The sequence below is a fragment of the Schistocerca serialis genome, chromosome 2 (genome assembly GCF_023864345.2).
Source record: "Schistocerca serialis cubense isolate TAMUIC-IGC-003099 chromosome 2, iqSchSeri2.2, whole genome shotgun sequence".
NCBI classification, from domain to species: Eukaryota; Metazoa; Arthropoda; class Insecta; order Orthoptera; family Acrididae; genus Schistocerca; species Schistocerca serialis.
In genome coordinates, this window is record NC_064639.1 from 1,089,806,791 (window position 1) to 1,089,833,840 (window position 27,050).

Below are 27,050 nucleotides of genomic sequence, written 5' to 3' on the forward strand. Positions count from 1 at the left end.
GCGCAACAAATTACATGTGTAGTTTCCTTAAAGTCGCTGATGCTGAGTGGTACAGCGTTTTTTATATCGTAGCGTCATCCTGCTCACAACAGGTATTTCGCGGTACCGATCTCTGCCCCCCCCCCCCCCCCCACTCTCTCTCTCTCTCTCTCTCTCTCTCTCTCTCTCTCTCACTCACTCAATCTCTCTCTCTCTCGCTCTCTTTCACGTACGCACACACACACACACACACACACACACACACACATCCACTAGAGAAAAAAAAGAAAGTCAGTTAATGTTGCGTAAGGAGCACTGACCGCTAGCCCGAAAACTTTTGATGGTGCTGAACAGCCGTCCTCGCTTCTCCAAAAGCACTGATCGAAGAGAAACAATAATTATTCTTCTTTGCGCCTTTTTCTCGTTGTACCTATTATTATCCTAAGCTTGCAACACGAGGACCATCATAGAATTCACGTGAACGCCTCTATTGCGTGTATTTGGTACGTGCACACATACGCTTACATCACACTCCCTAATCACTGTTCGGTGTGTGGCGAAGGGCACGCGTACTGTAATAATTTACCGCCTTCCTGTTCCAATTGGGGAATGATCTGCGAAAAGAACCATTGACGATACTAATATTTTTACAGCTCATGTTTACGTTTTTAGTTTCATATCGTGGTCATTGCGTGAGACACAAGTTGCCGTCTTTCAGAATAATGAGAGCGACGTTCTCTACGATGCTCAACCCCTTTCATTTTTTCAACGATTCCATTGAAACTTGTCAGTTACTTTTTTGACACTCTTGCACTGACAAAATAAGGCCATTATGAACAGCACAGTTGTATTTTTAACTGATGCCTGTATGCTATTGTATTTCTTAATCATAGCGAAAACAAATATTCTGTAACTATCATGATAGACAACACAGGAGCGTTTGATAATCACTGGTGGCTCTCATTTTTTGCGAGGTTTAAACAGTTGAAGATATCTACACGTTTCTATAAATTCTCATACTATAATGCCACATCAGTGACGTACCATCTCCCCATACCACAGACAAACGAGAGATAAGTAAAGGATGCCATAAGGGATCTTCCTATGGTGTCGTCTGTTGGGATGAAGTGGTTGAACCAGTACTGGAAATGATAGTGTGTACAATGGTCACTTGTGTAATTTCATGATCAAAGCCCATATTCGTTTAAGGAAAAGCTTGACTTCAGACAGAGCAGAAGTGTAACGTAGCTTAACGGATGAAAAAAAAATGGTTCAAATGGCTATGAGCACTATGGGACTTCACTTCGGAGGTCATCAGTCTCTTAGAACTTAGAACTACTTAAACCTAACTAACCTAAGGACATCACACACATCCATGCCCGAGGCAGGATTCGAATCTTCGACCGTAGCGGTCGCGCGGTTCCAGACAGTAGCGCCTAGAACCGCTCGGCCACCGCGGCCGGCTTTACCGATGATATATCAATAAAGTAAAAGCAATAAATTAAAATGGTTCAAATGGCTCTGAGCACTATGGGACTTAACATCTATGGTCATCAGTCCCCTAGAACTTAGAACTACTTAAACCTAACTAACCTAAGGACAGCACACAACACCCAGCCATCACGAGGCAGAGAAAATCCCTGACCCCGCCGGGAATCGAACCCGGGAAGCAATAAATTAAGTACGACTGCAAAGAAGAGCAGATATCCTTGTATTAGATAGTGTTCTGTTTGTAAAAAATTGATAAACCGAGTTTTAGTGCTTTATTTAGACGAGGAAACAAAGTACAACGCACGTGTTTCAAAAGTCTGTGAGTAATCCTCTAAGCGTAACGTCCGTTGTAACCTCCTCACAACAATTTAAAATAAATAATATAAATAAATATCTTCATTCAGTGTAACCTCCCCACAAAATTCTTTCCAATTTGATCTAAGCTCAAAATTCATTCACATTTAGCGTAACCTCAAAACAGAAAAATTCCTAAACCTCTCAACAGTAAAAATTATAATTATGTCGTTCACATTCAGTGTAACGTCCCAATAAAAAAATAAATTCAGTAACCTGGTAATAAAACAATGTAACTAACCTCTCAATTAAATTGTCGCTCACTTATGACTTTTCAGTAATTCACTGTGAATTTAACCTGGTAAATTTTGGACGACAGCAGTGCTGCGTCATGGCCCTGAAAGATCATACTGAATAAAAAAAAGGAAAAATTCTTACCTCAATGAAGTCGCCGGATATATCTGCTCTTACAATAAATTTTTCCGGCACAGCTCTGTGCAATGCTGGCCGACCTATCTGTCATTTATGAAAGGGAGCAACTGATTTTTCTATTGCAATAATCGGGATGATCATGGATGGGAGAAATTAGTTAATTCTTTAAATTGAAATGAATGGTTGTTAAAAGTTACTTTTTATGAGGAAGATTATTATTACGAGAGTTTTAAAACATTTACATGCGACTTGAGATAACATTACTACATATGCGCGAGGCTGCTTTTTACCTTATACAATAATACTCAGGCTCCGGCACCGCTGCACCGCGACCGGGCCAGCCAACACGATACACCAGACCAGACCAGAGCAGACTGCAGACTAGCAACAACTTGCTGCTACAGCTACACAGTTCCTACTACAGTCAACACTGCTCTCTGGTCAGAGATTCTCTCATACCTTGCCTATTGCAGGCAGCGCATGAGCAATACATTGAAATTACATCTGCTCGGACCTCTTACACCTTATAAGGAATTTTGGGGATATCTGGCGGATCCACGAACCGATTCCACTTCGTTTCTACAACAGGAGCAAATACAAATAGTTTTGTGAGGAAACTGGAGCACGTCAACACGCAGTATTCAAATGGCAACTGTCGATTTGGAGACTACTAAAGAGACTAATTTGAATGAAGTAATACGTGCCGAAGGACCATCTATTGCTCTAGATAGAGCAGAAAATGGATAGTCCAAGAAATCGCTACAAATGTATCTGAATCATCAAATAGGTACAGAGCTTGAATTTAGGTTATGACAAAACAGCATTGCTCAATATAATTGCCCGGACAATTACACTGACGCGTGACAATGGTCATAGACGCTTATAGTGATTTTATATCTTTCATAGACAAAGCTGTACTGCGATGGTGCAAGCCCAACAAAGAGAAGGTAAAAGACATGCAACATATTCTCTAGCTCCGGCTCACTGTCAACAGTTTTCTTAAAGGGAATGGTGTACCAGGTACTCATGTTTTGCTGCAGAGCGCCTTGTGTATTCCACGGTCAGAGTTTGTGCAACGTATGCCACCAACAGTTGGGTCAAAGCAGCAGATCAGGAGCTTCTGAACGCAGAAGATCACAGTCATATGCGGTGGATCATACTGTAATACCTAAAAACCCGCTTACTAGAATGAAAATCTGTCCGATTGTAGAAAGCCACTTGTCGGGGTGGGGTAGTGCTCTAAATACGAAGTAATGGGTTCCCTTTGGTAAGTTAGCTATCGTCCTGTGCTGATAATACTACAATAGAATTGTGAGCGGTAATTGCACTTACTATCGTTATGTTACTTCTTTTAGTTTTAATCACTTAATATGTTTTCAAAGTGCATTTCATATGAAAAAATAACAGGTAGTAGAAATAATTGAAAAAACAAATCTGTTCTCTTCCAACTTGGCGTACAGGATGGCAGCCAGTCAATGAATATTTTAGCGAACTGGTTTAAGAAATTTGTTTCAAAGACCCAGTGGAATCTTTACAAGTTTTCTCCCAGAGTAATTCATGCCTTGTCTACGAGACACAAGTCACTTGGCTTTCAAAAGCGAGGCAGTTCTGTCCAGTTAAAGCTGCTGACAGGAGACACCCTGAGATCTCTGCTGAAACTGCTAGCGAATTCACGCTATTGGTTTTAGCCAATAGCGTGCGCGGGATATCGATCACGTGTGTGGACGCTGGAGTGTTCCGCGGTCCAGAACACACTTGCTTCTCTCTCTTATAACCCTGACCTCGAGCAGAAGAGACGTCTTTTTGGAAGGCAGAGCCTCTGGCTCTGCTTTTCACGACCAGCCACCAACGTAAGTTAACATGAACCGCTTCCCCTTCCGTTGCCCATTTTAATTACTTGTTCGACCTCCTAGACTGGCCTAAACCTGCTAACTTCCGAGCCTAGGCGCGCCCTTTGTACTCCATATATTGAAATACATCCTCTTCATTGTACTTAATTTTCTGTTTTGTCATTTAACGGCAGTCCTGGATGCCCACTATTAAATCCTGACCCCTCGACCTCCTGCACACTGCTGTTCTAACATTCTGCGTGGTGCCTGTTTGTTCTAAGTCGTGTCTCCCTACCACTTTCGCGCAACGACGCTCTGAGCGTGTTTTTTAGGGAAATGACTAGTTTGAACCTGGGACCTGTTGCTGGTATGGAGACGCCAGACCACACATGACATGTAGAGTTCAGAAGAGTTCAGTGAGACTAGCGATGATATAATCAATTACTTAATGATTTCAGCGTCAGCTCCACTGCACTCCCTGTAAAAGAATCTTAATACTAACTAAACTTAGTGGAAGGGGTTCAAGGCTTTCCTATTTTTAGTTAGCTGATAAAATAACGTCGAAAAAGCAGTTAAGTTTACCATTGGAATTTTTATTCTACTCACAAAACATTGTTTATAAATTGCGCTATTGATGAAAGGAAATATTTTAATACAGGATGATAAAAACCAACTCGTTCAACAAACATGTGAACGAATATTCCCTGAATGTGTTTCCAAGTTCTACAATGGATCCAAGGATCACATCTATAATCTAGGTTTAAGTTAAGTTTCATAAAGGAGAAAACTATCAAAAATGGTCTACAGTGACCCTCAATTATCTTTAATTAGTTATTTAACTTGTCATAAATTACAGTGGCTGATGTGGCTAACAGAAAAATTATCGCGTTTCAGATTTTAACTTCTAGTAGCAAATGTGAATACCACGAAGTTTAATGGACGATCGACACTAGAATTACGTAAAAATGTGGTGTAACAGATGAGACTTCTGCTTTTCTGAGTGAAGCCTTACGCGCTCTTATGCGGCATCGCGTGCGTTCATTACCTTGTCGGTGGTTAGGCAGTGTCAGGGTCGGCGGGCGGCGCAGCTCCACACACCTCGCCGTCTCGGTAGCAACTCTCTAACTTCTCTTTACTACAATTTACTGAAGTAGGGTTTAAGAAAAAGATATCTGGCTGTATTTTCAACTGAGCAATCGGGGTCTCAATGTTAACCTTAAGCTCCACCTATGCTGTTCTTCTGGAGGGCTCTATCTTTTAACATGGGCTGGGGGTTGTCCTGGCGATCGGCCGGTGATGTGGGTGTCCGTCCCTTATCGTAGGGCCTTCTAGCTTACACGACTCTGCTTTCGGCTTCTGTTCTCGTTTCTCCCCCCGGAACTGCGTCTTTTTCGCGGTGGGAAGGTATGACATGAATTTAAGCGTTCTTGTGTTAGTCTGCGGTATTCCATTTGCTTACTCGTTGATCGTATTACTTTGGTTAATTTAATGTCAGGATTTATTCGGAGCTATGTGGCATACTGCCGGATTTGCAATCATGTCAGGGTTTTCATGGAAGGTGTTGGATTTGCCTGACACCTTACACTGTCAGGAGGCATGTTTAACAACCTTCTTCCCCCTTCCCTACCATTTTGTACACTGCATTGGTGTCAGAAGTTTCTCTCCCCATCCCCTAACCACGAGCTCTTTTACAATTGGTATCGAGAAGTGGGATGTCACAATTACATCCTCCCTTCCCGGCACGTACTCTTTTACATTGGTCAGTGTTTCGGCATGACGCAAGAATTGGTCGAACAAAGGTTTGTAAATGTCCTCCTTTCTGGGTGAAGTACTCTTGCTTGAAATTCTTCCAATGAATCTTAACCCGTCATTGGCATTTTCCGTGTGTGGTTTTTCCAGCTTAAGTAGCTCCGGACAGATAATCCTAGCACTTGCAGTTTGTGAGTGACAGCCAAATGCGTAATCAATCGTTCTTACGTGGTTTTTCCGAGATACGTGCATTATACAGATTTTATCAGCGTCTTTGCACCAAGCGTTGATCTCTTCAAGTTTTCCTCGCCCTCAGCGAAAGAGGCGGCTCCGTAGTTAACACAATCCACACACCACACATCCAGTACGACAGTTCTGCTTTAAGCATGCAGGCGTTGGAGACGATGACGCGTCATTCATCCCGGATGCACTGGAACACGCTTTTGTAGTAATCGTGCTACCGAACCAAATACACTTTCGGCTTCATGAGTCACTAGTACTAACTAGTACTAACAAGGGGAGGCCGCCAATTGTGAAATTCAGATTCGATTCATACTGCGCATAATAAAAGCTCATGGCCAGAGGTGTAATGTGGCAAAGCACCAAGAAGATGCACTTCTCAGCCGTTGTCGAGAAAATCAACAGTTAAAAGAAACCGTTACGGTGAAATACTCTCTACGATTTATAACTTCCTACTGCGTCGTGGCGCAGCGGTAAGCGCTCCGGTTCGTAATCCGAATGTCGCCGGATCAAATCTCTCGCGCAATGCAATTTTTTTTAATATTTGTTTTTGTAATTCAAATATATATAAATATATATATATATATATATATATATATATATATATATATATACACTCCTGGAAATTGAAATAAGAACACCGTGAATTCATTGTCCCAGGAAGGGGAAACTTTATTGACACATTCCTGGGGTCAGATACATCACATGATCACACTGACAGAACCACAGGCACATAGACATAGGCAACAGAGCATGCACAATGTCGGCACTAGTACAGTGTATATCCACCTTTCGCAGCAATGCAGGCTGCTATTCTCCCATGAAGACGATCGTAGAGATGCTGGATGTAGTCCTGTGGAACGGCTTGCCATGCCATTTCCACCTGGCGCCTCAGTTGGACCAGCGTTCGTGCTGGACGTGCAGACCGCGTGAGACGACGCTTCATCCAGTCCCAAACATGCTCAATGGGGGACAGATCCGGAGATCTTGCTGGCCAGGGTAGTTGACTTACACCTTCTAGAGCACGTTGGGTGGCATGGGATACATGCGGACGTGCATTGTCCTGTTGGAACAGCAAGTTCCCTTGCCGGTCTAGGAATGGTAGAACGATGGGTTCGATGACGGTTTGGATGTACCGTGCACTATTCAGTGTCCCCTCGACGATCACCAGTGGTGTACGGCCAGTGTAGGAGATCGCTCCCCACACCATGATGCCGGGTGTTGGCCCTGTGTGCCTCGGTCGTATGCAGTCCTGATTGTGGCGCTCACCTGCACGGCGCCAAACACGCATACGACCATCATTGGCACCAAGGCAGAAGCGACTCTCATCGCTGAAGACGACACGTCTCCATTCGTCCCTCCATTCACGCCTGTCGCGACACCACTGGAGGCGGGCTGCACGATGTTGGGGCGTGAGCGGAAGACGGCCTAACGGTGTGCGGGACCGTAGCCCAGCTTCATGGAGACGGTTGCGAATGGTCCTCGCCGATACCCCAGGAGCAACAGTGTCCCTAATTTGCTGGGAAGTGGCGGTGCGGTCCCCTACGGCACTGCGTAGGATCCTACGGTCTTGGCGTGCATCCGTGCGTCGCTGCGGTCCGGTCCCAGGTCGACGGGCACGTACACCTTCCGCCGACCACTGGCGACAACATCGATGTACTGTGGAGACCTCACGCCCCACGTGTTGAGCAATTCGGCGGTACGTCCACCCGGCCTCCCGCATGCCCACTATACGCCCTCGCTCAAAGTCCGTCAACTGCACATACGGTTCACTTCCGCGCTGTCGCGGCATGCTACCAGTGTTAAAGACTGCGATGGAGCTCCGTATGCCACGGCAAACTGGCTGACACTGACGGCGGCGGTGCACAAATGCTGCGCAGCTAGCGCCATTCGACGGCCAACACCGCGTTTTCTGGTGTGTCCGCTGTGCCGTGCGTGTGATCATTGCTTGTACAGCTCTCTCGCAGTGTCCGGAGCAAGTATGGTGGGTCTGACACACCGGTGTCAATGTGTTCTTTTTTCCATTTCCAGGAGTATATATATATATATATATATATATATATATATATATATATATATATATAATTCCCGGCAATCCGTTGCAACAATTATGCATATAATAAGTTGTTGAAAGTCGTCTGTCGTGGAAAAACTGGCGACTTCGAACATGATTAGTTTTCCGCAAACAAAGTTGTATTTCACAAATGTTATTAATTGTCTTCATAATGTTTACACGTGTAGTTAACGGAAGACGTAGAAACGATATTCCGAAACGAATACTTATAGTGTAAGTCAAACGTTCGAATTAGAGTAGAGACCCCACGATATATATATATATATATATATATATATATATATATATATATATATATATATATATTTGAATTACAAAAAAACAAATACTAAAAAAAAAAAGTTGCATGGCGAGAGATTCGATCCGGCGACCTTCGAATTACGAACCCGAGCGCTTACCACTGCGCCACGGCGCTGTAGGAAATTATAAACCGTAGAGATTATTTCACCTCAACGGTTTCTTTTAACTGTCGATTTTCTCGACAACGGCTGAGAAGTGCATCTTGGTGCTTTGCCACATTACACCTCTGGCCATGAGCTTTTATTATGCGCAGTATGAATCGAATCTGAATTTCACAATTGGCGACCTCCCCTTGTAAGACACGAAATAACGAATGACACTAATTAATGTCTAACAGAAGAAAGATGAGAAAACTTCGGGATGTACACAGTTCTGGAGGCGTTGGCGGTCACATCTTGGTTCTGTTGCTAGCTGGCGCTCGTCTCGAGATCCTCGGCCTAATGACCAGAGGAAGATCTTCAGACGCTGGCTCGACAGGTACATGTAACCACCAACCGCGAACCAGACGCCAGCCACTAGCAGTGGAGCGTGAACATTGGACAGTGATAGACACTTGTGCTGAACAGACATCAGCTATAACACTGTACTAACATCGGCGGAAAATCCTGGAGCTGGCCATCAGGCAAATTTCATCTTCGAGATGCTCGAATCAACATGAGGCGTGCTGGTAAGGAATGGACAAAAACCTGCCTCGGTCACATTATGACACATGTCACAATGAAGTGGATAGAAGTTGTAGTGGAACAGTTTCTTGAGGTCGTCGGCGTCGGAAGTGAGGTAATACAGGCTCGACCTGTGCCAGTATCTTGCGCAGCCATACTTCAAAACGAACACGAAATAGCAGTGCCTTTAGTATTAAGAAGTACAATGATATGTTCCTTCAGACATGCATGCGTGATTGCTTCGTACTTCTTAATAACACAGGTATTACTGTGTCGTAATTGTCTGACAATATTAGACGCTCGACTCTCGATAAATACCGGGTGATCAAAAAGTCAGTATAAATTTGAAAACTGAATAAATCACGGAATAATGTAGATAGAGAGGTACAAATTGACACACATGCTTGGACTGACATGGGGTTTTATTAGAACCAAAAAAATACAAACGTTCAAAAAATGTCTGACAGATGGCGCTTCATCTGATCAGAATAGCAATAATTACCATAACAAAGTAAGAAAAAGCAAAGATGACGTTCTTTACAGAAAATGCTCAATATGTCCACCATCATTCCTCAACAACAGCTGTAGTTGAGGAATAATGTTGTGAAGAGTACTGTAAAGCATGTCTGGAGTTATGGTGAGGCATTGGAGTCGGATGTTGCCTTTCAGCATCCCTAGAGATGTCGGTCGATCACGATACACTTGCGACTTCAGGTAACCCCGAAGCCAATAATCGCACGGACTGAGGTCTGGGGACCTGGGAGGCCAAGCATGACGAAAGTGGCGGCTGAGCACACCATCATCACCAAACGACGCGCGCAAGAGATCTTTCACGCGTCTAGCAATACTTTTTTTTTGTTCTAATAAAACCCCATGTCATTCCATGCATGTGTGTCAATTTTTACCTCTCTATCTACATTATTCCGTGGTTTATTAAGTTTTCACATTTATACTGACTTTTTGATCACCCGGTATATGCTCCCGTGGATGGGAATATACATAAAGTACGAGTCCAGGCTGTGACACATGGACAACGACCTATGGAAGTTGGGTCTGGCCATGATTCGTGCACTGATAGCCGAAGCGGCTAAGCCAACCCCTCGTGTAAAGAAGGGAATTGGGTTCGAGCCCAGGTGTGGCACAGATTTTCATTGTCGTCATTTCAATATACAGTCTGTGGCGTCACCTGGAAACTTATGTAATGTACGAGGTGCATTCAAGTTCTAAGTCCTCCGATTTTTTTTCTAATTGACTACTCACCCAAAATCGATGAAACTGGCGTTACTTCTCGACGTAATCTCCCTGCAGACGTACACATGTTTCACAACGCTGACGCCATGATTCCATGGCAGCGGCGAAGGCTTCTTTAGGAGTCTGGCAATAGCAGCACGGCTGGTGAATGTGCGGCCACGGAGAGTGTCTTTCATTGTTGGAAAACGCCAAAAGTCACTAGGAGACAGGTCAGGTGAGTAGGGAGCATGAGGAATCACTTCAAAGTTGTTATCACGAAGAAAGTGTTGCGTAACGTTAGCTCGATTGGCGGGTGCGTTCCTTGGTGAAACATCACATGCGCAGCCCTTCCCGGACGTTTTTGTTGCAGTGCAGGAAGGAATTTGTTCTTCAAAACATTTTCGTAGAATGCACCTGTTACCTTCGGCACTGGCGGTTACCCGAAATTTTTTTGGTGGCGGTGAATCTGTGTGCTTCCATTGAGCTGACTGGTGCTTTGTTTCTGGATTGAAAAATGGCATCCACGTCTCATCCATTGTCACAACCGACGAAAAGAAAGTCCCATTCATGCTGTCGTTGTGCGTCAACATTGCTTGGCAACATGCCACATGGGCAGCTGTGTGGTCGTCCGTCAGCATTTGTGGCACCCACCTGGATGACACTTTTCGCATTTTCAGGCCGTCATGCAGGATTGTGTGCACAGAACCCACAGAAATGCCAACTCTGGAGGCGATCTGTTCAACAGTCATTCGGCGATCCCCCAAAACAATTCTCTCCACTTTCTCGATCACGTCGTCAGACCGGTTTGTGCGAGCTCGAGGTTGTTTCGGTTTGTTGTCACACGATGTTCTGCCTTCATTAAACTGTCGCACCCACAAACGGACTTTCGACACATCCATAACTCCATCACCACATGTCTCCTTCAACTGTCGATGAATTTCAATTGGTTTCACACCACGCAAATTCAGAAAACGAATGATTGCACGCTGTTCAAGTAAGGAAAACGTCGCCATTTTAAGTATTTAAAACAGTTCTCATTCTCGCCGCTGGCGGTAAAATTCCATCTGCCGTATGGTGCTGCCATCTCTGGGACGTATTGACAATGAACGCGGCCTCATTTTAAAACAATGCGCATGTTTCTATCTCTTTCCAGTCTGGAGAAAAAATATCGGAGGCATTAGAACTTGAATGCACCTCGTATGACGCTATTTATTCAACTGATACGAAAGTAATTCAAAACAAGAACAATAATGCCTGTAATATTATGAGTCATGTTGTCGAATCTGATAATATTTTGTGACAAATAAAGAGCTATGTTGCTCGCCCCTGTCTGTTCTCTCTTTTTCGCCTGTTTGTTCTCTATCTCTCCTGTGGATCAATGTACGTGTAACTAGCTGTCTGTATGAGCTTTAAGGTTACAATATATTGTTAACTGAAAGTATATTATTTTTCCTTTGAAAAATACCTTTCCCTCGTTGTGAGATTTATTTTAAGATAATGATAATATTGCTGTCGATTGCCCATCCGGTTTCGACTGTTTCGGTGGCGCTGAGTTCGTCATTCTGTGTAGTACAGAATATTTCAGCTTTTGCGAGCTTCACTCATAAAGGAAAATAATTCTGAGTGCTTTTATGAATTTTTACACTCTGTTTTCAATACTTAAGTTAGTTAATATTTTTGATAACGAAACTTTTTCAGAGATTTAATACCGCAAGGCTAGGTTAGGCCTCACCTCTGGTTTAAGATATTTTCAGTTAATTCAAACGATTAAAAGTTTGTGGGAGACGCCAGCAGAACATCCGTAGACGCACAGTGAAGGATAGCATTATTCTGTGGCGGCGCGCACAAGGGACTGATTGTTTATTCTTTGATTATATATAATAGTTCTGTTGTTATTGATTCAATGTTAATATGAGCTTTTCGTTGCAATAAAAAAAATATTATAGCCTAACTACTTCGTGAGTCTTTCTGAAGATTGTAATAAGTAGTACGTGGCTAAAGTGGTGGCCTAGTATAAAGAATTTCGTTGTAGACGAACAAATGCAGCCCAGTTCAATTTCGTCTACCAGGAGATCGGCGAGTCCGCGCGGCACACAGAGTGTTACGTATCGGCGTGACGTTTTGCTAAAGAACATTGAGGAATTACGACGCGACTCAACGGAGGAAAGTCCACTGCAACTGACGGGATACCAATTCGATTCTACACAGAGTAGGCGAAAGAACTTGCCCCCTTCTAACAGCCGTGTACCGCAAGTCTCTAGAGGAGCGGAAGGTTCCAAATGATTGGAAAAGAGCACAGGTAGTCCCAGTCTTCAAGAAGGGTCGTCGAGCAGAAGCGCAAAACTATAGACCTATATCTCTGACATCGATCTGTTGTAGAATTTTAGAATATGCTTTTTGCTCGAGTATCATGTCGTTTTAGGAAACCCAGAATCTGCTCTGTAGGAATCAACATGGATTCCGGAAACAGCGATCGTGTGAGACCAACTCGCTTTATTTGTTCATGAGACCCAGAAAATATTAGATACAGGCTCCCAGGTAGACGCTATTTTCCCTGACTTCCGGAAGGCGTTCGATACAGTTCCGCACTGTCGCCTGATAAACAAAGTAAGAGCCTACGGAATATCAGACCAGCTGTGTGGCTGGATTGAAGAATTTTTAGCAAACAGAACACAGCATGTTGTTATCAATGGAGAGACGTCTACAGACGTTAAAGTAACCTCTGGCGTGGCACAGGGCAGTTTTATGGGAACATTGCTTTTCACAATATATAGAAATGACCTATTAGATAGTGTCGGAAGTTCCATGCGGCTTTTCGCGGATGATGCTGTAGTATACAGAGAAGTTGCAGCATTAGAAAATTGTAGCGAAATGCAGGAAGATCTGCAGCGGATAGGCACTTGGTGCAGGGAGTGGCAACTGACCCTTAACATAGACAAATATAATGTATTGCGAATACATAGAAAGAAGGATCCTTTATTGTATGATTACATGATAGCGGAACAAACACTGGTAGCAGTTTCTTCTGTAAAATATCTGGGAGTATGCGCGCGGAACGATTTGAAGTGGAATGATCATATAAAATTAATTGTTGGTAAGGCGGTTACCAGGTTGAGGTTCATTGGGAAAGTCCTTAGGAAATGTAGTCCATCAACAAAGGAGGTGGCTTACAAAACACTCGTTCGACCTATACTTGAGTACTGCTCATCAGTGTGGGATCCGTACCAGATCGGGTTGACGGAGGAGATAGAGAAGATCCAAAGAAGAGCGGCGCGTTTCGTCACAGGGTTATTTGGTAACCGTGATAGCGTTACGGAGATGTTTAGCAAACTCAAGTGGCAGACTCTGCAAGAGAGGCGCTCTGCATCGCGGTGTAGCTTGCTCGCCAGGTTTCGAGAGGTATCGAATATATTGCTTCCCCCTACTTATACCTCCCGAGGAGATCACTAATGTAAAATTAGAGAGATTCGAGCGCGCACGGAGGCTTTTCGGCAGTCGTTCTTCCCGCGAACCATACACGACTGGAACAGAAAAGGGAGGTAATGACAGTGGCACGTAAAGTGCCCTCCGCCACACACCGTTGGGTGACTTGTGGAGTATAAATGTAGATGTAGATGTAGATGTAGACATTGAAGAACAAGAAAACGCTGTGTTAAATTTTTCTGCGCCGTCAAGTAACGGCCTTTCGACAGAGAACAGTAGCAAGATGAAATTACGCCCACCGCAGTTCATGCCTGATAAACCTCAACTGTGGCTTGCAATGCTTGATCTGACTTTCCAGCATCATGGCATTGTAAACGAAGAGACAAAATTTATGATCGCCGTTAGTGCGCTTGACAGTAAAACAGCAACGATCAGCGCAGATATAATACTTCAGCCGCCCGCCACGCATAAGTATACGCGTTTTAAGCAGTTACTCATTGAGCGACTACGTCGGCCGATGGAACAACGTACTTAGCAAGCATTGCACGGTGAAAAAGTCACCTTCGGAATTTTGGCGGCACCTGCGAAGTTTAGTCAACGACACCGAGTTGCCAGATACGACACTGCAACATGTAAGGCGTGCGCAGTTGCCAGAGGCAGTTAGAACGGCTGTGGCGCTCTCAGACGCACGAGATATCTCGTCGTTGATCTCATTAGCCGACAAGGTCTACACCTCATTAGACGCAGCGTATACGTCGAGGGTGATGTTCGGACACAACAGTACAGACTCACAGGAAACGGCGGCGATACAACGACGCCAACAGCCGGACGGTTCTCGGCAACTGGATGACCTACGATAACAAGTTGACGGATTGAAGCAGCAGATATCGACGTTGCTCGGAGGCAAGACAGGCAGAAACAAGAAGAGCAAGGAAGATGACATTGTGTCTAAGGAGCGTATCTGCTGGTACCACCGACGATTCGGAAGCGAGGCGACGCGCTACGCATCACCCTGCAATCACCCAAATGGCGACAGCGGCCGGCGTTAGGCGCCGCCGGTCGCGAGTTCGAGCACCAGCGCCTTCTGTTACGAAGTGAGATCGACGAGCGTCGGCTACGGGTGAGTAACTTTTCTTCTTTACGTTCACCGTCCCATCGGCTGTTTGTTAGAGACATTAAGTCCGGCGGTGCTTATCTAGTCGACTCAGGTTCGGACGTTAGTGCATTGCCTGTTAGAAACTGTGATGTGAAGCTCCCTCCATCTCAGTCGAAACTCACAGAAGCAAATCGGATGTCGATAGCGACTTATGGAAAACGTCAGATAGAGGTAGACCTCGGGTTCCATGAAAGTTTAGCATGGACTTTCGTAATTACCGATGTGTCAGACGCAACATTTGGTGCAGATTTCTTGTCTAATTACGCACTTGAGGTATCTATAAGCTCAGTGAGCATTCGACGGGGGACAGAGTGCATTAGAGGCACCATAGGACGAAGCCCTATGTCCACGTCTGATTGCAGACAAGTAGCAAATGGTTGGTGCTGAGCACTATGGGAATTAACATCTGAGGTCATCAATCCCCTAGAACTTAGAACTACTTAAACCTAACTAACCTAAGCACATCACACAAATCCATGCCCGAGACAGGACTCGAACATGCGACAGTAGCAGTCGCGCGGTTCCAGACTGTAGCGCCTAGAAGCGCTAGGCCACACCGGCCGGCGCCAAGTAGCAAACTGCGAATCCATGTCTGGTGGGCAGACAATAAAGCACAATATGGTGCATCACAACAGGACTACACCCGGTCAACCAGTGTCTCAACGCCCACCCCGGTTGGCTCTGGATCGTTTTGCTGCAGCGAAGGCAGAGTTCGAAGAATTATTGCGCTCGGGAATCGTCCGTTGATCAGACAGTCCGTGGTCATCGCCACTTCACCTCATAAATAAGAGGTGCATTCAAGTTCTAAGGCCTCCGATTTTTTTTCTCCGGACTGGAAAGAGATAGAAACATGCGCATTGTTTTAAAAAGAGGCCGCGTTAATTGTCAATACGTCCCAGAGATGGCAGCACCGTACGGCAGATGGAATTTTACCGCCAGCGGCGAGAATGATAACTGTTTTAAATACTTAAAATGGCGACGTTTTCCTTACTTGAACAGCGTGCAATCATTCGTTTTCTGAATTTGCGTGGTGTGAAACCAATTGAAATTCATCGACAGTTGAAGGAGACATGTGGTGATGGAGTTATGGATGTGTCAAAAGTGCGTTCTTGGGTGCGACGGTTTAATGAAGGCAGAATATCGTGTGACAACAAACCGAAACAACCTCGGGCTCGCACAAGCCGGTCTGACGACATGATCGAGAAAGTGGAGAGAATTGTTTTGGGGGATCGCTGAATGACTGTTGAACAGATCGCCTCCAGAGTTGGCATTTCTGTGGGTTCTGTGCACACAATCCTGCATGACGACCTGAAATTGCGAAAAGTGTCATCCAGGTGGGTGCTGACGGACGACCACATAGCTGCCCGTGTGGCATGTTGCCAAGCAATATTGACACGCAACGACAGCATGAATGGGACTTTCTTTTCGTCGGTTGTGACAATGGATGAGACGTGGATGCCATTTTTCAATCCAGAAACAAAGCGCCAGTCAGCTCAATGGAAGCACACAGATTCACCGCCACCAAAAAAATTTCGGGTAACCGCCAGTGCTGAAAAAATTATGGTGTCCATGTTCTGGGACAGCGAGGGCATAATCCTCACCCATTGCGTTCCAAAGGGCACTACGGTAACAGGTGTATTCTACGAAAATGTTTTGAAGGACAAATTCCTTCCTGCTCTGCAATAAAAACGTCCGGGAAGGGCTGCGCATGTGCTGTTTCACCAAGACAATGCACCCGCACATCGAGCTAACGTTACGCAACAGTTTCTTCGTGATAACAACTTTGAAGTGATTCCTCATGCTCCCTACTCACCTGACCTAGCTCCTAGTGACTTTTGGCTTTTTCCAACAATGAAAGGCACTCTCTGTGGCCGCACATTCACCAGCCGTGCTGCTATTGCCTGAGCGATTTTCCAGTGGTCAAAACAGACTCGTAAAGAAGCCTTCGCCGCTGCCATGGAATCATGGCGTTAGCGTTGTGAAAAATGTGTACGTATGCAGGGCGATTACGTCGAGAAGTAACGCCAGTTTCATCGATTTAGGGTGAGTAGTTAATTAGAAAAAAAATCGGAGGCCTTAGAACTTGAATGCAACTTGTAAGAAAGATAGGACTTGGAGACCACGCGGAGAGTACAGGACACAATGTACTCGTACCATCCACGATCGTTATCCGATACCACATATCAGTGATTCTACGCACGCGCTTGCAGGCACGAACATTTTTAGTGTCACTGATTGCAAAAAAGCGTATCACCAGATACCGGTCGCACCTGCTGATATACCGAAGACGGCTGTCACGACACCATTCGGTTTATTTGAATACCTCCGTATGCCGTTCGGGTTAAAAAATGCGGCACAAACTTGGCAGCGTTTCATTGACTAAGTCCTCAAAGGTTTACCAGATTGCTTCGCGTACCTCGACGACATCTTGGTTTTTTCGTTGTCTGACGAATTGCACGAACTACATCTAAGGACTGTTTACCAACGTATTGAGGCATATGGCATTTCGGTCAATAAATCAAAGAGTTTACTTCGACGACGTCAGGTGCCATTCTTGGACTACTCAGTGACAGCAGCCGGTATCAGCCCACTGCAAGACAAACTCGACCTTATCGAAGAGATGAGTCGCCCCATTGACGATTGCCAACTATGCTGGTTTCTTGGAGCAGTTAACTTCTGCAGACAACATCTGCCTAATGGGGCGGCCTTTCAAGCATCTTTGACGTCAGCACTAGTCGGCAAGGATGCATTAGACAAACGACCTTTACAGTGGACATCAGAGATGCAGATGACATTCCACAAGATCAAAACCTGTCTACGTCAGGCAATAATGTTGGCACATCCGGTTGCTCAAGCTCGACTGGCAATTGTTGTGGATGGGAGCCAGCAGGCAATAGGTGCAGCTCTACACCAGAAGGTGGGAAACAATTGGCAGCCCCTAGGTTAATTCTCCCGCAAGCTTACATCATCACAAGTAAACTGGAGAGCCTATGATAGGGAGCTATTGGCAATTTATGAAGCCATCAGACATCTCCGACCGCAAGTAGAAGGCAAACCATTCACTGTTTTCACAGACCACAAGCCAGTTACCTTCGCCTTCAGCAAGAAGAAGGATGGTTGCTAACCACGACAATTTAGACAACTCGAGTTTATCGTCCAGTTTGCGACAGACCTGCAGCACATAAAAGGAGCTGAGAACGTCGTGGCAGATTTTCTGTCTAGGTTGGAAACAAGCTCTCAGACTATTGACTACAAGGAAATAGCTGCAGCACAGGAAACAGATCAGAAACTTGCTAAATTCTCTCGTGATAGTACGTCCGGGTTACGCTTGCAACAAATACAACCTACGGGTGAACACTTCCGAGTTTGGTGTGACGTATCGCAAGAAAAACCGAGACTGTTCGTATCTGAGAGATTCCGACGACAATTATTTGATATCATCAATGGACTGGCTCATCCGGGAATAAACGCCAGCGTCAAACTAATGACAGACAGATTCGTGTGGCCCGGTATAAATAGAGACTGCCGTAATTGGGCAAAAACGCGCCTGGACTGTCAGAGGGCCAAGGTAGGACGACACGTGCACAAAGCGGTAGGAAACTTCCCACTTACCACACAACGTTTCACACATGTGCACCTGGACGTCGTGGGACCGCTTTTGCCGTCGGAAGGATGCCGTTATTTCCTTACTGCGGTGGACCGCTTCAGCAGATGGGCAGAGGCGATTCCGTTACCGAATAGTTCAGCAGAAACGGTGGCACGCGTATTTCTTTCATCTTGGATCGCACGTTTCGGCTGCCCTTTACATGTCACCACAAACCAGGGGCGTCAGTTTGAATCGACGTTGTTCTCAGAATTGGCCAACCTCTGCCGGTTCCAACATCGTAGCACCACAGCGTACCACCCGGCTAGCAGTGGGATGGTGGAACGCTGGAATAGAACATTAAAAGCTGCATTAATGTGCCATGCACAATGTTGGTCGTCAGCATTACCACTAGTTTTGTTGGGCCTACGCACAGCATTGAAAACGGATTTAGAGGCATCCACCGCAGAATTGGTTTATGGTGAACCATTACGACTGCCTGCAGAATTCTTCACCGATAAAGAAGGGGCACGACAGACCGAATTGCCGTTTGCATTGCAAATGGTACGCGAGCATATGGCCAGACTTCGCCCATCTCCTGTCTCGAGACACGGAGCGGTAAACACGTTCGTGCACTAAGCTCTACGCTCATGTACACATGTGATGCTACGGACGGACGCTGTCAAGTCACCGCTGCAGCCTCCATATTGTGGACCTTACAGAGTGCTCTCACAGGATGAGCATACCATGCAGATAGATCTAAATGGAAAGAGTCAAGTGGTATCATTGGAACGGCTCAAACCTGCGCATATGTTAGCGACTGAAGAGGACACAGAGGTCAGGCACCAAGCGCCACCTTTCACACCACTGGACCAGGATGACACCACCTCACCACCACAAGAGGAAGCGGTACCGTCACTACCAGCAACAGAAGCGGAAGAAGTTCAACCAATGCCTTCAGTACAAACAAGAGCTGGGCGTCGGGTGAAATATAAATACCCCTACATTCCCGGAGCTCTGCTGTATCGGTGGGGGACTGTGTGGGAGTCGCCAGCAGAACATCTGTAGACGCACAGTGAAGGATAGCATTATTCTGTGGCGGCGCGCACAAGGGACAGATTGTTTATTCTATGATTATATATAATAGTTCTGTTGTTATTGATTCAATGTTAATATGAGCTTTTCGTCGGAACTACTTCGTGAGTTTTTCTGAGGATTGTAATAAGTAGTACGTGGCTAAAAGTTAACTCAATTCTTAAAGAGATAAGGTGAAAGGAATTCTTTGAAATTATTTCAATAATACGCAGGTGTTTGTACAATTCTTTCTGTGTAACATTAGATTAGTTTGCTGGGAAAAAGAAATCATTTCGTGCTATATATGATCGCTAGGTTAGTTCAAGTTACGTTACGTTGTCATTCATTGAAAGAGAGCGTAACATTTCCATTAATAATAAATAACTTTTTGTCTGCGTATTGAGATTAAGTCACGTTACGTATATTTAAGACGCATTTACTCACGCTCAAAATACACGAGGCGTTCCGAAAACAATATCCAGAATTTAAACTGCTACGTTAATTACCATAGCTGTAAATGAAACTTCCTGGCAGATTAAAACTTTGTGCCGGACCGAGACTCGAACTTGGGACCTTTGCCTTTGTCGGCCGCGGTGGCCGTGCGGTTCTAGGCGCTCTAGTCCGGAACCGCGGGACTGCTGCGGTCGCAGGTTCGAATCCTGCCTCGGGCATGGATGTGTGTGATGTCCTTAGGTTAGTTAGGTTTAAGTAGTTCTAAGTTCTAGGGGACTGATGACCTAACATGTTAAGTCCCATAGTGCTCAGAGCCATTTGAACCTTTGCCTTTCGCGGGCAAGTGCTCTACCAACTGAGCTACCCAAGCATGACTCACGCCCCGTCCTCACAGCTTTACTTCAGCCAGTACTGTGAGGATATTCAAGGACATTGTTTACTGATCCTGACAATCCCATTCTATCAGTAACGGATATAAAGTACTTGTTAAACAGATTTGCCACACTATGCCCATCGGTTACTAATGTGTCATCTACCCTCAGTGCTATTTGCTCCTGTTCCTTTCTGGTTCTACCTTTCACTATATCCCATATTGTTTTTATTTTGTTCTTTGACATTGCTATCTTCTTCTCGTAATGAATTTGTTTATATGTCTGAATTATTTTTTTTAATATTTTACAGTATTCCTTGTATTTAGCTAACTCATCAGCATTGGAGCTATTCTTGGTCGACAGATACATTTTCCTTTTTGTCTTACAGGAAATCTTTACTCCTTGTGTGATCCATGGTTTTATTATAGACTTCTGTTTAATTTGAGTAACTTTTAGAGGGAAACAGTTTTCAAACATGGTACTGACATTGTTCATGAATGTGTTATATTTTTCATTCATGTCATGAGCACTATAAACATCTTTCCAGTTCATATCTTTGAGCAGTTTTCTAAAACACTCAATTTTTGGTTGATTGAATACTCTCCTGTACTCAGATTTAGCAGTCTTGATAATCTGCTTAGAATTTACATCTAAAACATGTCATGATCTGATAGTCCATTTATTACAGGTTTTATGATATGATTTTGTTCATTTGATTTGTCTATAAAAATGTTATCAATGGCTGTCCTTGAGGATTTAGTGATCCTAGTTGGAAAGTTTACAGTGTGAGCTAGATTGAAAGACAACATTACTAACTGCAGTAAATGTTTACCGGAAGATTGCATTAGAAAATCTGTATTAAATTCACCAGCAATCAAAATTTCTTTGTTTCTTCCTGTTAAATAACCCAAAAGAGCTTCTAGATGATTTATGAATAGATTATAATTTCCTGCAGGCCCTCGGTAAATAGTCACTATCATATAGGATCTGTTATGGAACTCTACTTCTGTTCCATATGCTTCTAGATGCTGCTCTAAACAGAATTTATTAATGTCAATGTTCTTGAATTTATGGCAGTTTTTAATAAAAGTGGCAACTCCTCCTCCATCCATATCTACTCTACAGAAGTAGGAAGCTAGCTTAAATCATGAAATGTCTAACATATCTATACCAGTGGTCACTTGATGTTCAGAGAGGCAGATTATGTCAATTTGGTTAGATGAATTCATTTCATCGAAACAAATGAGTAGTTCATCAATTTTATTTCTGAGTCCCGGAATGTTCTGGTGTAATAAAGATAACTGATACTGCATACTAATGGGATTATAACTGCTTTGGTGAAGATGAACTGGCAGTTTCTGATTACTTTCTGTTAAACATTGTTTAAATGGAGGCTGTATGCTAAAATCTGACTCCTGTTCATCGGTTTTCTCAAACTGAGTGTGTCTGCCAATCTCTCTTAAAACTCGTTTTCTATCCCCCTTCCCTATCCTAAAAAAGGCATCCCTCTGACACCTGTGACCACTGGTATTTTACCACTTGTGACAGTGTCCCCCCTTAAGTTTTCTGCAATCAACCCAGACAGTTCTCCCTTCCCTTTCCTACTGAGGTGAAGGCCATGCCTAGTGCAGTCCCACCTATCAATAGCATCCACAGGAATCAAACCAATATGCGACCCTATATCCGTCCTATGCAGCCACTCCAACTCCAAGTTCACCCTCCCTACAGAAGAGTTCAAATGAGGCCGATCATGGCGTCTCAACACAGACACAAATCCCACACGCGTATGCTTAGTTGCTGATGCTATCTTCACCAGGTCACTCTCTATGGAATATTCAGAGTCTCTGTCAGTGCTATTTCCCGGACCACCCACTATAACCACGGCATCCTCCTTCGTGAAATTCTTGCATAAAGAACCTATATCCTCTGTTACCTGACCCAGATCTGCACTAGGTTTGAAAAAGTTAGTGACCTGGTACTCTGGACCTAGATTTTCCTGCAGTAGTTGGCCAACACCTCTACCATGGGAACTACCTAACAACAAAACTTTCTTTCTCTTTACGAATTTCCCTGCCTTTTTCAAGCCCTTGAAAGCTTGTTGTGCCCTTTCTACAGCTTCAGCTACATGAGGCTCATCCGATTCTGATTGAGGCAACAGGTCAAATCTATTTTCAAGATTTATCACAAAGCTGTCTGATGCTCTCATTTGCCTGTTCCCCCTGTTACCTGTTGCCACTTCCCACCTCTGTTCACCCTTCTCCCTCTTTAACCTGTCCAGATCCTACCTTGCCTTGTCTAGGTCAGCTTGAAGAGCTGCAATTTTCCCTTCCTGTTCCAGCATTTTCCTATCTCTACTGCAGATCCTACAGTACCACTGGTGAGTGTCATTTATGTCCCCGTTTCCCACGCCACTATATTCGCCCCAATGAAAAAAACTACAACACCCATCACACCATACCCTGGAACCAACGATCCTACGGCATGTCACACACTTCTCACTCATGGCAAAAACCAAAATCGTATAAACTGATTTAAGTACTGACTAATACGTAAACAAGGGACCCTAGAAAAATTGAAAGAGTAATGAATAAAAAAAACTGGTGATTACATATAAGTTTAAGTCACTGTTTACTTACGATACGCGCGCGTGAAATTAAGCCTAAAATCTGTGCTATAGGCGCGAGAAGGAAAATAAACTTCTTACCCCGTTTAATCTTATTTAACACTTCACTAACACTTCCACTAATGTAACAACACTTATAATATATTTATTCCAACTGGAAACGTTTGCCTATAAGTTTAATTCACTGCTTACTTACGATTCGCGCGCGTGAAATTAGGCCTAGGATTCGTGCTACAGGCGCGAGAAGAAAAATACGCTTCTTACACCGTTTAATCTTATTTTATACTTCACTAACACTTCCACTAATTTAACAACACTTATATTTATAACGCCTGTAGACGTTTAAAAATAGCTTAATAACAACGCTTTTTATAATTATTTAGTGCAGCAAATACTCGAAAAGTGTTTAACTGTGGGTTGCAGGTGCTTGTACTCAGTGAATCTAACCACTGGTGGAGGCATATTCATCAAGCCGCAAAACAAGTTCGTGCCTTCTCTTCCTACACCCAAGCATCTCATGGCATAACACAATCTTGTATTAGCTTTATACGTTTTCCCATGGAGAGAAGAAGTCTTGAATTGAGCATCATATTTGCAGACGTCACAGAAAAGATGTATATTACTTACAATGCCAATTCATCATACAGTCTGAGGCCCTTGGACCCACAATTACCACATGGACATAAAACATTAATCATATGGGCAAGAATTTCTGAGTCAATTAACCTAAATCCACTACAAAATTCGTCTTTAGCACTGTACACTGCATCATTAATTCCTTCACTGATTTTCTTCTTCGACGAACTTGGCGATTTAATCGGAAACTGTTTTTCAGACAGGAACATTTACAATATTCTTATTTAAACATTCTGTGCTCCTTACACGTGAAATTCTACACTTTCTCACTCTTTTGAATACACGGCCACTGTTACGAACCATTTTAAGCAAAAAAAGCTAATAAATTGCCAAACAACAAACTCTAACACGCACTATTAAAAAACAAATTATGTTAATAGCCAAAGGCACAGGCATGTATAATCTTTGTCACAGCCTTCTAAATAAGTCTGCTGTTCGTTTCGATTGTGTGACTGAAAAATAACACAAAAATATATTTAGTGTCAAGAAGGAGTGGAGCACAGCACAGATAAAGGAGACGTGGCAAGCGCAGTCGGTCGAAGAAATTTTTTTATTTAAATAGTTCTAGGCAGATTTCGATAACGAAACTTTCAGATGTCAATCTTAAAACATCATCCTAATAAATTATGTAATAAAAAATCGATTTTTTCACTATTTTGCCCTACGTCTGCCCTTATACGAAATAAAAAAATTAATTTTATACCACAACAATTACGCAGAAAGGAGGTAATGGTACAAGCCGCTGTTGGTCCATATTAGCAACTGAGAATACATTTTCGGTATACCTCAAAACACCTATCCCCCCTAAAATTGCCATTAAAGTATCGGTGCAACAGACATTTATGCAACAGATAAAAAAGAACACATAAAACATCACAGAAAACAAAACTTGTAAAACAAATTCTAGGAAAAGCTGACGCCAGATTGGAAGATTCTTAAGAAAATCTAATTCATTCACTAAAGAAGTGGTTTACAAGGCTCTTATTGAACTGATTCGTGAGTATTTTTCACAAATTTGGGACCCTTGCCAGGTAGGACTGAAAGAAGAGATGGTTAAGATGCAACGAAGAGCGGCACGTACCGTCCCGGCATCGTTCAGTCCGCGCGAGAGGCTTATGGAAATGCTAACAAACTAGTGGGAAACGCTACAGGAGAGTCGCTCTGCATCACGGAGAGTTTTCCTGTTGAAATTTCGGGAGAATGTTTTCCAGGAAGAGTCAGGCAACATATTACTTATTCCCACATACGTCTCGCGAAATGACCGCAACCAGAAAATTCGAGAAATTGCAAGAGGGAAGGAGGAATCAGTTTGTGGTACCACAAGTACCTTTCGACACAGGCCGTCAAGTGGCTTGCGAAATGCAGATTAAGATGTAGAAGTTTTACCACCGTCAGCAGGTCCATTTTATTTTATTAACATCGCATACTGATCTTGTGTAGCTGTCTGTTGGCTACAGTACAGCTGATATTTTGCTGCAGCTGCAGTTGCTCATCTGCAACATGTGTTGTTTCTACATAATGAACCTGCTAATAAGTAACAACGTGGGAACAACAAATATTGCAGACGACAAACTGCAGCAAAATATCACCTGTACTGTAGACTACAGACAGCTATGTGAACATCAGCTTTAACCGTTTAGTAATTAGATCAGTCCACCTTATTTTCAACATCTATGACACCACATCTAGTACGCCCTAATTTTCTTCAAGTTCTCCCAGAGCCCATGATTCACATTCATGTAATGTTTTGCTTCAGAGGTACTTTGTCAGAAAGTGCTTTCCCATAAGAAAGCCGGTGCCACTGGAAGAATCCTTCTGGTCAGGAATAACTTCTTCCCTTGTGCTAGCCTGCTTGTTATATCCTCCACGCTTCCTAGGTAGCAGATCCTTCACCTATTTCTGTTTCCTGGTCACCAGTTTTTCTCTTATCTCACTTCTGCGACTCCTGATTAGTTTCGTCTTCTTTGGTTTACCATCAATCTGCAATCGTTAAACTATTCATTCTATTCAACAGGTCCTGTGATTCTTTTTAACATTCACTGAGGATAGCAATATCATCAGTGAATTGTACACTGATGGCCATTAAAATTGCTACGCCACGAAGATGACGTGCTACAGACGCGAAATTTAACCGACAGGAAGAAGATGCTGTGATATGCAAATGATTAGCTTTTCAGAGCATTCACACAAGGTTGGCGCCGGTGGCGACACCTACAACGTGCTGACATGAGGAAAGTTTCCAACCGATTTCTCATACACAAACAGCAGTTGATCGGCGTTGCCTGTTGAAACGTTGTTGTGATACCTCGTGTAAGGATGGGGGAGAAATGCGTACCATCACGTTTCCGACTTTGATAAAGGTCGGATTGTAGCCTATCGAGATTACGGTTCATCGTATCGTGACATTGCTGCTCGCGTTGGTCGAGATCCAATTACTGTTAACAGAATATGGAATCGGTTGGTTCAGGAGGGTAATACGGAACGCCGTGCTGGATGCCAACAGCCTCGTATCACTAGCAGTCGAGATGACAGACATCTTATCCGCATGGCTATAACGGATCATCCAGCCACGTCTCGAACCCTGAGTCAACAGATGGGGACGTTTGCAAGATAACAACCATGTACACCAACAGTTCGACGAAGTTTGCAGCAGCATGGACTATCAGCTCGGAGGCCATGGCTGCGGTTACCCTTGACGATGCGTCACAGACAGGAGCGCCTGCGATGGTGTACTCAAAGACGAACCTGGGTGCACGAATGGCAAAACGTCATTTTTTCGGATGAATCCAGGATCTGTTTACAGCATCATGATGGTCGCATCCGTGTTTGACGACATCGCGGTGAACGCACATTGGAAGCGTGTATTCGTCATCGCCATACTGGCGTATCACCCGGCGTGATGGTATGGTGTGCCATCGGATACACTTCTCGGTCACCTCTTGTTCGCATTGACCGCACTTTGAACGGTGGACCTTACATTTCAGATGTGTTACGACCCGTGGCTCTACGCTTCATTCGATCCCTGCGAAACCGTACATTTCAGTAGGATAATGCACGACCGCATGTTGCAGGTCCTGTACGGGCCTTTCTGGATACAGAAAATTATCGACTGCTGCCCTGGCCACACATTCTCCAGATCTCTCACCAGTTGAAAACGTCTGGTCAATGGTGGCCGAGCAACTGGCTCGTCACAATACGCCAGTCACTACTCTTGATGAACTGAGGTATCGTGTTGAAGCTGCATGGGCAGCTGTACCTGTACACGCCATCCAAGCTCTGTTTGACTCAATGCCCAGGCGTATCAAGGCCGTTATTACGGCCAGAGGTGGTTGTTCTGGGTACTGATTTCTCAGGATCTATGCACCCAAATTGCGTGAAAATGTAATCACACGTCAGTTCTAATATAATATATTTGTCCAATGAGTACCCGTTTATCATATGCATTTCTTCT

At 44.0% G+C, this 27,050-nt stretch overlaps 1 protein-coding gene across 1 annotated transcript in view; it reads right to left on the reverse strand.

Moving 5' to 3' along the window:
* Nucleotides 1–27,050, reverse strand: part of LOC126458540 (serpin B8-like) — a 206,324-nt gene that overhangs the window by 91,072 nt on the left and 88,202 nt on the right. The window lies entirely within an intron of this gene.